Source organism: Choloepus didactylus, chromosome 5, assembly GCF_015220235.1.
Source record: "Choloepus didactylus isolate mChoDid1 chromosome 5, mChoDid1.pri, whole genome shotgun sequence".
NCBI lineage: Eukaryota > Metazoa > Chordata > Mammalia > Pilosa > Megalonychidae > Choloepus > Choloepus didactylus.
Genome location: NC_051311.1, coordinates 156,403,779 through 156,415,105, shown reverse-complemented (window position 1 = coordinate 156,415,105; position 11,327 = coordinate 156,403,779). Strand labels below are relative to the sequence as shown.

Below are 11,327 nucleotides of genomic sequence, written 5' to 3'. Positions count from 1 at the left end.
CCCTGAGATCCTCCTTCACTTTCCCACTGTTTGCTCCACCATTCAAAACTGCAAGAAGTTTACAACTAAAGCCATCGGGGTGTCACACGTCACTTACAAATGTGTAATTTTGTGGGTAGTCAGAGATCCAGCTTCTGTAACTGAACAGAAACCTGTAAGTAAAAATAAGAGGAGCAGGTGCCTGGCTCTGGTGGATTGTATTACCGGAGGGAGGACAAATTCCCTCAAATAGACCTGTGTGAGGCAGAATCAGAGGCAGGAAGACCGTGGAGTTGGAATTTTTTCTTGCTCTGGAGGTATTCACAGTGTCAGAATGTCAATGCGCAATGGTAATAGAATATCCCATTTGCAGCTGTGAAATGGAACAGAAGCAAAAATCTCCAACATTGTTTTTGTAGTGAACTCTAATTGGCAGCATGCAACAAATATCACATTGCTTTAACACTGGTTTAGATTAACCAATTTTTTGTTTGCTTTTTGCATAATTAAGTCTGGTACAGAGAAGGAAGGACTGGTGAAACAGCTTTCATTCCCTGCCCTCGTCATGTTTTTAAGGTGGGACTCCACCTCCAACCTTATGTTCCAGTTCCAGGAAGGAGAAGGACCAGAAGAGCAGACAATACCTATATTGGGAATGCAAAAATAAATTGAGCTTTATTGAATTTTTGAGGAATGCATAGACAGTCTAAGATCAATTTGCAAATATCCAAGGTAAACTTTTTTTTTTTTTAAATCACAGCTTTAATATTAGATGCCATACATGTTGCTTTGACACATACGTTTTCCTCAGTGATACTGGCAAAAGATCAATGCTCAGGGAGCCGCGCAAAAAAATATGGAATGCTTCACGAATTTGCGTGTCATCCTTGCGTAGGAGCCGTGCTAATCTCTGTATCATTCCAATTTTAGGATATGTGCTGCGGCAGATAGCACCCGAGGTAACCTTTTAAAAGTGTTCTCCTGAAGGTGCAATAAGACAAAAGAAAATCAGTCTTTTAAAATATTTTACCTTTATTTTATCTTCTACATGTCATTTGTACATTTATACATTTTTCCTTTTAATTTTCACTCTTAAAAATAATTAGCTCTTGGCACACAGATTTTCTTGTTGGCGAATTATTCATTGGTGAGTAGTAAATTTATTCCTTTCTTCTATCATTTTTTTTCTTTGCCCTGTCCTCTAATATAGTTTTACTAAATGTGCCATTTAACCTTTTATTTGGCTATATTTAATTGATATAACTTCATCATTTTAATATCAATATTTCACTATTTCATATATTATTTTCTTTGAAATAGTTTTGAGAACAGTAGTGAAACACAGTATTTTCTCTTTCCTAGAGGAGACATGCATATTTTCTTTTATTCTCTGAACTGAAGACACTGGTCTCATTTCTATCATCTTTTAAAATTATTTGTGTCATATGCTACATAAATTACTTAATTTTCTATTTTTCCTAGAGATTTTGCAATTTGAAAATGATACATCACTTATTATCATCACAAATGCTTCAGTGTTCCTTATACTTACTTGATTCAACCTTATTCTAAAAAATAGTGACTGCCCAGAAAGAACCACTATGTATTTGTCTGTAGCAGGGTTGGACAAACAAAATCCTCAGGATGAATCTGGCCCCTGCTTGTTTCTTAATAAATAAAGTTTTATTAGAATACAGCTAAATCCATTTGTTTACATACCATCTTTGGCTATTTCTCACTATAACAACAGAATAGAATAATTGTTACAGTGATCCTTTGGCTGCCAAACTGAAAATATTTACTGTCTATCCCTTAACGTGTAACGTTTGACAGTCCCTAATCTAAAGACACACATTCATACACATTCCCTTGTGCAATATAAAGCAAATTATAGCCAACAAGGTAAGGTATTGACAATTGATTATTAAAACTATGGGTCTAGGATTGTGCTAGTTGCTAAGGATATTCTTAAGCATAAGAATAAATATAAAACATTCTGTAATATCTAAAAATTTATGCGTTTTTGAAAGGGAAAAGTGCATTTTCAAAAAAAAAAGTATGAGAACAATATGCTTCATTACATTCATTCATAATACAGAAAATACCTATAACACAGAGATCAGAATAGGTGACCTTTCTTAAAGGTATGCTGGTCACCTGACAATTGTCATTATATCTCTCTCTTAAAAATATTCCAAATTAGAGAAACAATAGTCTTAGCAATTATAGAAAAGCAATAATACAGGCATATTAGAAAATGCTTCCATTTTTCCTTTATTTAAAAGCCCATTTTAATAGTTTCTCATTCCTTATAAAGCAGAACTAACTCTATTTGAATAAATGCACTTCATTTCACATCAATAAACCCCCAAGGGTGACATAAAATTAGACAGTGATATAAGCGGCAAACGACTATCTGTTTCTTTCATGTCTGCTCTAGAGTGTTAATCGTGCTGTTGGTATTTAAAGGGTTGCAATGAGCATTCCCATTGGTATTATATAGCATTTTAATCACAATACTATTCATCATTAAGTGTTACCCGGTGGATAACATCAGTCACTGTAGAGCTGATATTATGATACCCAGGGGGGCTAGACAGCTTTGTCTTCATCAGCTGACTTAAGTGATGACTTGCCAAATCCATTGGCCTCCTTAGAGTTCTCGTGCTAATTGTCCTTTATGCAGAATTTGACCCTGCTGAACACATCCTTTTTACATGCCTTTTCCTCTGCTTCCGTGATACTGCACTCTCCCAGTCCAGTCCTTTATTCAGAATGTTCCTGTTCAATCTCTTTAGATGACTATATTTCCTCTCTGGATCTTACATGACTGCATTCTCAAGGTTATTCCAATGGGTAGTGTATTGCTTTGCATCCCTCTGTATGTGGTCATTGCCACTTCAATGAATTTATTATCACTTCTAAGAACAGGCTCACTGGTTGTGTCCAGAATCTTACTTTCAACAGTTAGGTGTAGCTAGTTAGGTTCCTAAACAGAAGGCCGGGAAGAGAAAAGAAGGAGTTAACAGAATCCTTTATTTTAGATAATTAATTCCTCCATTTTCATGATTTTGGGCCCCTATAAGAACTGATTCTGGAAATTTCTCACCATAAGGATTTCAACGTATATCACCTAAGCACTCTCGGCCTTGCCTAACATTCAGTTAAGATGCATTTCTCCACACTGGGAATTGGCCCTTTTACTAAGAAATATCAAGTATGTATTTGACTAAAATTCGATGAATCATATTATCCTTTATCAACTATATCCTCTGTCAAGAACTGTGAAGGGTCTGAGAATTTACCCAACCTGCAAGCTGAGAAGTTAGCCGGCCACAGCATCATGGGTGCTGGCAGGAGATACAAAACTTCTGGGTCAGAGACAAAGGCACATTTATTACTCACAACAATAACAGTACCTAGAATATCAGCATTTGTGCTAGTGCCCCAAGCCTTAAATCCCAGAAGGTGACACAAAGAGGAGCAGATAATGTCCATATATGCAATGAGTTGAGTTACAGGTGAAACAAAACTTTTTATAAGGGACAGAAAGCTTGCTTGATATTTACCACAAGGGAAGTCTTATTCTTTGTTATACTGGAGAGTGAACAAGCCTACTTTTTTCTTTGGGGAATGGGGGTTGTTGTGGCAATGGGGAAGACACCATCTTCTATCTCCAAGGCCATCACTATACAAACTTCCTTGGAAGGATAGTCTGGAACAACAACAGACTTTACTTCCACCCCCAAGGCATGCAGAAATGTGCAAGACCAATGGGAAATTGTCTCCTAACAATATCCACCTCTTGTTTCTTCACTGTCTTGGCTTCTGTAGATTTATCATGAACCACTTCTTCAACCATTCAAATTAATCTGACTGACAGAGGCTGGGACCAAATCCATTCAATATAATTCATACATCATTTAATTAGGACTGTTTTCAATAGGACTGCAAGTAGAAAGGTGAGTCCAAACTGAAATACTGACTTCAAACATGTCCCCAGGGTTTTAGACCCACCCAGGTGAAAAAAATCTCAAACCACCAGGATCTATCCTGAAAAGCCAGATGACTAGCATTTTAAAATTTCTGTGTTGACCTTTTCACTTGGCCAAAGGCAATAATCCAGGAAGGGCATGACATGTTCTTAATTGCCCAGTCTCCACCTTGACCCACAGGGAGGAAATCCACAACAATTCTGTCATCCATAACCACCCCACCCAGTGAAATGAAGCAGACATGAGTGTCTTCCCCATGGTGCCTTGGCTCAATTTGGTAAAGTCAGGCACATATTTTATACCACCATTTCTAATGTGATGACTTCCATCATAGAGAAAACTGCCCACAGAGGGTGCACAGATAATGAATTAGTTATCTCTGCAGGACGCTACCCTGAGTAGCCAAAAATAGCTTCATTTTGGAGAGATGTCTACAGTTATCTGAGGGCTAAGGGATCTATTACCTTAACAATGAAAAGTTTCTTATCACCACCCCTAAGGTACAATTCATTGTTCAATGTTTCCTTTCTTTTCTTTTCTTTTTTTTTTTTTTTTTTCTTTTTCCCTAGGAGGGAGGCAAGTGAATGCTGGCTTCCAGAAAGAAGTACAAATTTGAGGGCACTTGTGGTGCCCCTGGAAAGAAAGTATTTACAATTTACAATTGTGGGGGCCTGCCAAGTGGGAATTAGATCAGTCGGGGACACCAACTGATGATGCCTGCAACATCCGAAATGGCTGGTAGCTCTTAGGGTTCCTGGTTCAGTTAGAATAATTGCATCTAGTTCTTGCAGTGAGTGCAACGTGTCTTGTTTGTCCTTGTCACCAGCTAGGAGCATGCATTTGCTCAACGGAATGACAGAATGAGGATGGGAATGATGCCTGCAGTTATTGGCAGGTATGTTGCATGGGAAATGCAGGTTCCAGGATCAGGTAAGAGCAATGCCTTGTGCCAAGGGATCTCTCCCACCATGAGACAAGTGGATAAACTCTGGCAAGAGTCACAAATCATACATGCAATGTGATGGCCTCTGAATAAAGCCATAGAGTCCTTTACCTTGTGCCTGGTCAATTATTTTGGATATGTCACCCCATATGATGTATCCATGAAGCAATGGTAGTCATCTGCATAGTTCACTTTTGAACAGTACCTTGATTCCAGTGGGTTTCTACAGAAGACAGGGCCTTGTCATGGCCATCTACAGGTGGTTTGATCAGCAGATGCATTTTATTTTCATAGCTTATGGTCCAAAAAGGAGTAGTTTTAATCTTCTTGTTTGTAATTTTCAGGATGCCAGGGCAAAGAGATAGATCATTGGCAACAGTCCAAGTGTCAATAACAATGTATCAAGTTTCATCAAGGCTGGAATTGGTCAAAGCTATGAGAATGACCTTGAGTTCTTCCTGCTGAAACACATGCCTCTTCCCAGTTGAGGGAATCCCTTCAGGCATTTATGGGAAGATGAAGTGTATAACACATCAATTCCACCTATACATAAAAATGTCATAGAAACAAAAATAATATATTGAATGGATCAAAAGGGCCTGGCCCTCAAGTCAGGCTAGCTTTCCTTGTGGATCCTGATCAAAATACATAGTTTAATTTGGGTGCCCCCTCTCCAAAGGAGACTGGGTAGGGGGATTTGGATACCTGTTTCCCAGAGAACCATAAAAGATGCATCCCTCCATTCCTCAAAGTTCTCCAAAATATTTTGATGGGGGCTTTTGGCCTTTGGTCTCCCTTGGGTCAGGGGACCTTAAACCCACCCCTGATCATCTCTCTCCTTAAATCAGCTCAGTCCAGGATACAAAGGCAGAAAGTGGTTATGTACCAATAAGCCTGCATATTCACTTTTCAGTTTGAGCTGGCATGGCGGCTGACCACAAGAATTTACATATATTTCTTTGAGTCAGTTTCTCATTATCCAGGAGTAGTCTTCATCACTATCATTAACCCAATTAAGGGCAGTAAGAGCTCCAGTACTAGCCAATGTCTCATTTATGGTTTCCTGCAGATGTTTATCTCGTGAAAATCTTCCTGAGAGGTCCAAAGCTCCATTATACAGCCAGGACCCACTGCAACAAGAAACAAGCAAAATCACCTCTCAGACATTTTACTGTCATCTCCAAGTATATCTAAGTTTGGTATAATATTCTGCAGGAGGAGCTGGCCAGTAGATGAGCCAGTTCGTGTCATTCTTCCTTAATCATTACCACACTATCCCTGTATCTCCCAAGTGAAAATGTCGAACTTTTAACAATAACCCTGTTTTTGTCTCTAGCTATCGCAAATTTCTTTTCTTTCCCATTTAGTGTAAGTGCACATCTTCGTAACTATGGTCTGGAAGATAGCAGAATCAACCAGGATGAAACTTAGCTCTAGCTGTTGCCATGGAGCAGATCTGAGGCTGAACTCCTTGTTGGCAAAGACCACTGTTAAGCAAACCCAGATCACCCAGAGCTGTCTTTGAACTAAACTCACGTCTCCGATTCTTCCTCGTTAACAGTCAGTTTATTGGAGGACTACTTACTACCCATTTGACAATATAATTTGATCAACATATTTGTCACTTATTTTCACGGACTTCCATGGCTTCTCTTTAATGGGTCCATGAAGGCCACATCCTTCCCTTCCAGTAAGACATGTCTGTCACTATCCTGTCCTCATCACACCCAATCTAGAACTGTGAAAGGCTGGAGATTTTATTCCTGAAGCAAGCTGACAAATTAGCTTACCGTAGTTTCATGGATGATGGCAGAAGACAAAAACCCCTGGGTCAGAGACAAAAAGATTTTACTACTCACAGAAATGGCAATGATTAAGTATTGTCATTTGTGCTGGTTTCTTAAGCCTCAGTTCCCACTGGGTGGCATGAAGACGACCAGGTAATACCTGCACATACAGTGGGTTGTACAGGAAAGAAACCCCAAGCTTTGGAATCTAAATCTTTTATGATGGAGAGTAAGCCTTCCTGGCCTTTTTCCAGGAGGGGGACATTATATTTACAATACTGGAGAGCAAATACACTTGCCCTCTGCTCCTATTTGTTTCTTTCGAGGCTGTTAATGAAACAAACATCCTTTAAAGTATAGACTGGAACAAAGACAGCCAGTGTATCTGCTCACAAGGTGTGAAGAAACAGGAGACCCATGCAGAATTATTTCCTAAAATCCTCTAACTGAGTAATGATTAAAGAAGAAAGGATCAGGAATAGCATTTATACAAACCTTCCAAAACAGAAGAGTGAAGCAAGTAAAATGTTCTTTATAAGCCATGTCTCTAATATTAGTCACCTTGAACAATTAAAGAAATAAATTAATTTATTCTAAATTCATTTAAAAATTAGTTCCCCTCATTGCCGAGACTGACCTTATGGTACTAAGGGAGACAGTGCTTAACTTTCCAGTCAAAGGTGTCGATCAGTGAATCATTCAGCACGGCACACCTACAGTTCATCTCCTTTTCTGAGACTGACATTCCAGACATCCTTGAAAAGCATAAATTTTCTCCTCAGAGGAACAAGAATGGTGAGAATCTAAATAATAGAAACTCACTTGGATGAGGTTACTCAAATTCCTTTTGGAAATTTGAGCAACATGAGAAGATAAACTGCCTACACACAAGTTGCCTTTTATGATAAATACTCACAAGCCATGGACTAGGCAATGCTGGCCAAACTTTTCTCTCCTTGATATATTTCCACCATGTCTGGAAGCCCAAGTGACAGAGACATAAAGTACTGATTGAGACAACAAAGGAAAGGAATGCAAAGGCAATACAAACAGGACACATTATAATTAAGGTGTATATTGAAGATGTTTAAACAAATAGTGGATTATTTGATTTCTTTGTTTTATCTGTTACCAACTCCAGGTATTATCATAATTTTTAATCTTTCCAAACTGACAGGCAAAACATTCAATATCATTGATATTTTAATTCTTGCGTTTGTTTTCATGTTATCATTTATCATTTTTCATAGACTTATTAGCTGATTCTATTTCCTTTTAAATCTGCAGACAACTTGTTTATGTACTTTGGTCATTTGTGTATTTTGTTACAAAAGTTTTTAACTTTAAGAAAATTAGCCCTATCTATGTCATATGTGATTAAAATAATTTCCCAAAGGTTTTTCTTTGGCATAATTCACCAAATTCACTTGTCTAGAATGATGTCACATGCCACTTTACTATTAATTAAATTCTTATTTGCCCATTTAGTTTTATTTTGTTTACTTTATTTTGTTCCACTCAAAAGGTCATACTCTTAATTGTAAGAGCTTTAGAATATATTTTAACAAGTTGTAAGGCTAATTCCCCTATTTCATCCCCTTTTTCAAACATATTTTCAGGTTACAATTTATTTTCACCAGTATATACTTCCACGATTTGAAATAAAACATTTGTCCAATTCCATGCATGCACAGAGTTGATATTTAATTGGGATTTTCTTTGTTGGAAATTAGAATTTAAAACAGGAACTCTTATTAAAAATGAAGACAACAAACCAAAACATATCTAGGGTAAGGTGTTTGGATTTTATTGGGGATTAGGGTAACTCTTGGTTGACTGTAAAAATAACCCAGGACATGTTGTCTGTCCTGTTAGCACAGCAGCTCATCCTTCCTCTCTTGATGCACACAGTTAAAGTATTTTTAGACAGTTGACAGAAAATAGCTTCTGGTCTTTAAGCTTGGAGAGTAGGATATTGGGTATTCTATCCCTGTGTTCTCACAGGTGACACTTTCTTCAAAAATAAAACAAAACAAAACACCCCTAGGTGGAGGAATTTCTGCAGTAACCTTCTTCTAGTGATCTCCGTGTTCTTTTGAGGGTTTCTTTCCATGGCCCATTTTCCTGGTCCTTAAGCATCTCACCATGATATTCTAGGACCTCTTCTTTTTGCAGAGAAAGCATATTCAATCCATTCACACCTTTTAAATTACATGATAAATTGTGAACAACTATTTTTACCATGGCTTATTGAAGCATCTGGAGGTCAGATATTTATTCCATATTGGATACCCTTTAGTCCCCACCCAAAGACTGGTAGCAGGCCTTCAAAATGATTGCTAAGGGGCAGGTCTAATAGCGATTGTCTCAAAAATCGAATTACTCTTTTGTTGATTCATCATTTTAAGGGTCACACAGAGAGGTCAGATGTGGAAATAGAGTTAACAGATGGTCTTGGAGAGGACACTAAACAGTCAAACTTTGCACCTTCCACTAATTAATGCCAGGAAACACCTTAAAAGAAGATAGCTTTCAATCCATCTACAAAGGAACTTATCTTTATTTTAAGTGATGTTGGCCCAATCACATGTGTAAAGAAGACTATAATTGTGAACACAAAGAAAGTCTGTATGTCTGTAAATTCATAATTTCCATAGTTTAGCCTGTAACTCAAGATGGCAAGTAAAGGCCGTAGTCTTCAATATTTGTATGTAGGTGATGAAGATCACAAAACATGACATCTCAGCTGGAGAAAAACAGATCAATAGCCTCTAAGGAAAAAAGGAAATCGTGCCAACCACAAGCTGTCTTTCTTGTTAAGGAAAACTCCCCTTCCTCCTACAAACCCTAATCATAGTTATTTTGGTGATTAGAGCATTGAATTGGGAAGAGGTGAAGGGGATTTAGGAGTAATAATGATTCTGAGGTGTATAGATTCTTTAAGAAAATTGCACTAAGAGTTTCAGGTTGGAACCTGTCCTGAATGACAGACTGTGTGTGTGTGTGTGCACGGGTAGGGGATACGGCCAAGGATGGGCAACCAAATGTCAAGAACAGCTCTTAGGACTCTTCCAGCCCAAAGAACCCGGGTTAATTTACATCAGCTCATTTTCCTAGCAGCATTGGTTATGGACAATGAGTTTTAGTGCCCTTGATTTTATTATTAGATCTTAAAATCTAGATCATCTATTAAGTGTATAATGATAATGGGACGATATTAATACTCTGTTACTGGAAAACCCAATCCAATTAATGTGTGTTTACTAGGTACCTAGAGTTAGATACCATTTTCCTGGAGCTATGCAGACTTTTGTCCAATAAAGGACAGGCACAGACTTTGCAGTTAGAACCTAAAACTTTTTTTTTTAATTTGTCCAGATTTGTTTTTTGTTTTTTTAATTCAATTTTATTGAGATATATTCACATATCATGCAATCATCCATCGTGTACAATCAACTGTTCACAGTGTCATCATATACTTGTGCATTCATCACCCCAATCTATTTTTGAACTGTTTACTTAAACCAGAAAAAGTAAAAATAATAAAGAATAAAAGTAAAAAAGAGCACCCAAATCATCTCCCCTCCCACCCTAATTTTCATTTATTTTTTGTCCCTGTTTTTCTACTCATCCATCCATACACTGGATAAAGGGAGTGTGATCCACAAGGCTTTTACAATCACACTTGACCCCTTGTAAGATACATTGTTATACAATCTTCTTCAAGAGTCAACGCTGTCAGGTTGCAGTTTGATAGTTTCAGGCATTTACCTCTAGCCATTGCAATGCATTAAAACCTAAAAAGGGCTATCTGTATAGTGTGTAAGAATGCCCGCCAGAGTGACCGCTCCACTCCATTTGGAATCTCTCAGCCACTGAAACTTATTTTGTTTCATTTCACATCCCCCTTTTGGTCAAGAAGATGTAGAACTTAAAACTTTTAAACCAGGCATGACCAATTACAAATTCTTGACCCCCTCAACTTCATGTCCTATTATCTCCAGCCCTCTGTTCTCAGCTTGAACTCTTGGGTCTCCTCTTCTTCTTTGGACTCACTTCCTCTCCTGAGAGTCAGGAGTGTTTGGGGGATCTGGATCAACTGGAGGTTGACTGCTGTATCACCAGACCTCAAAAACTATGATGCTCTCTCTTGTGTGGTCATAAAGAACAGTAGGTTTTTGGGTTCTCTTCACTGTGTAGAAGATGGAGCAGCTAAATTGGCTGATCAAGGAATACAACCTCTAGTAGAAAAATGCATTTTTGCAGCCTTTGTCTGGCTTTGCATGCTTGATGACATTCTCTTTCTAGGTAAATTTAATTACATTCACTAAAATTCCCAAATACTTATTGTTATCATTTATATCTCTCTTGAGGAACTTACTTGTATATAAAACAGGCTTCTGGTTTCCTCTACTTGAACATACACTGGACATCTTAAAATTAATTGACTCACAACTTAATTCTCCTTTAGATTTATGCATTTCTGTGAAGAACATTACTCTCCAAATTTTTCAGACCTCAAATCTAGGATTCATCTCTGAATCACTCAATGTTTGGTTCTACCTCAGATATTTCCCTTCTTCTCCATTTTCAGTGTTATCACCTTTGAAGTCACATATTTCA

General features: G+C 37.8%; 1 non-coding gene across 1 annotated transcript; it reads right to left on the bottom strand.

Moving 5' to 3' along the window:
• Positions 1-829: 829 nt before the first annotated feature.
• Positions 830-933, bottom strand: LOC119535661. Its single transcript, XR_005217272.1, has one exon. It is a non-coding gene; the product is annotated as a U6 spliceosomal RNA (small nuclear RNA).
• Between the last annotated feature and the right edge of the window lie 10,394 nt (positions 934-11,327).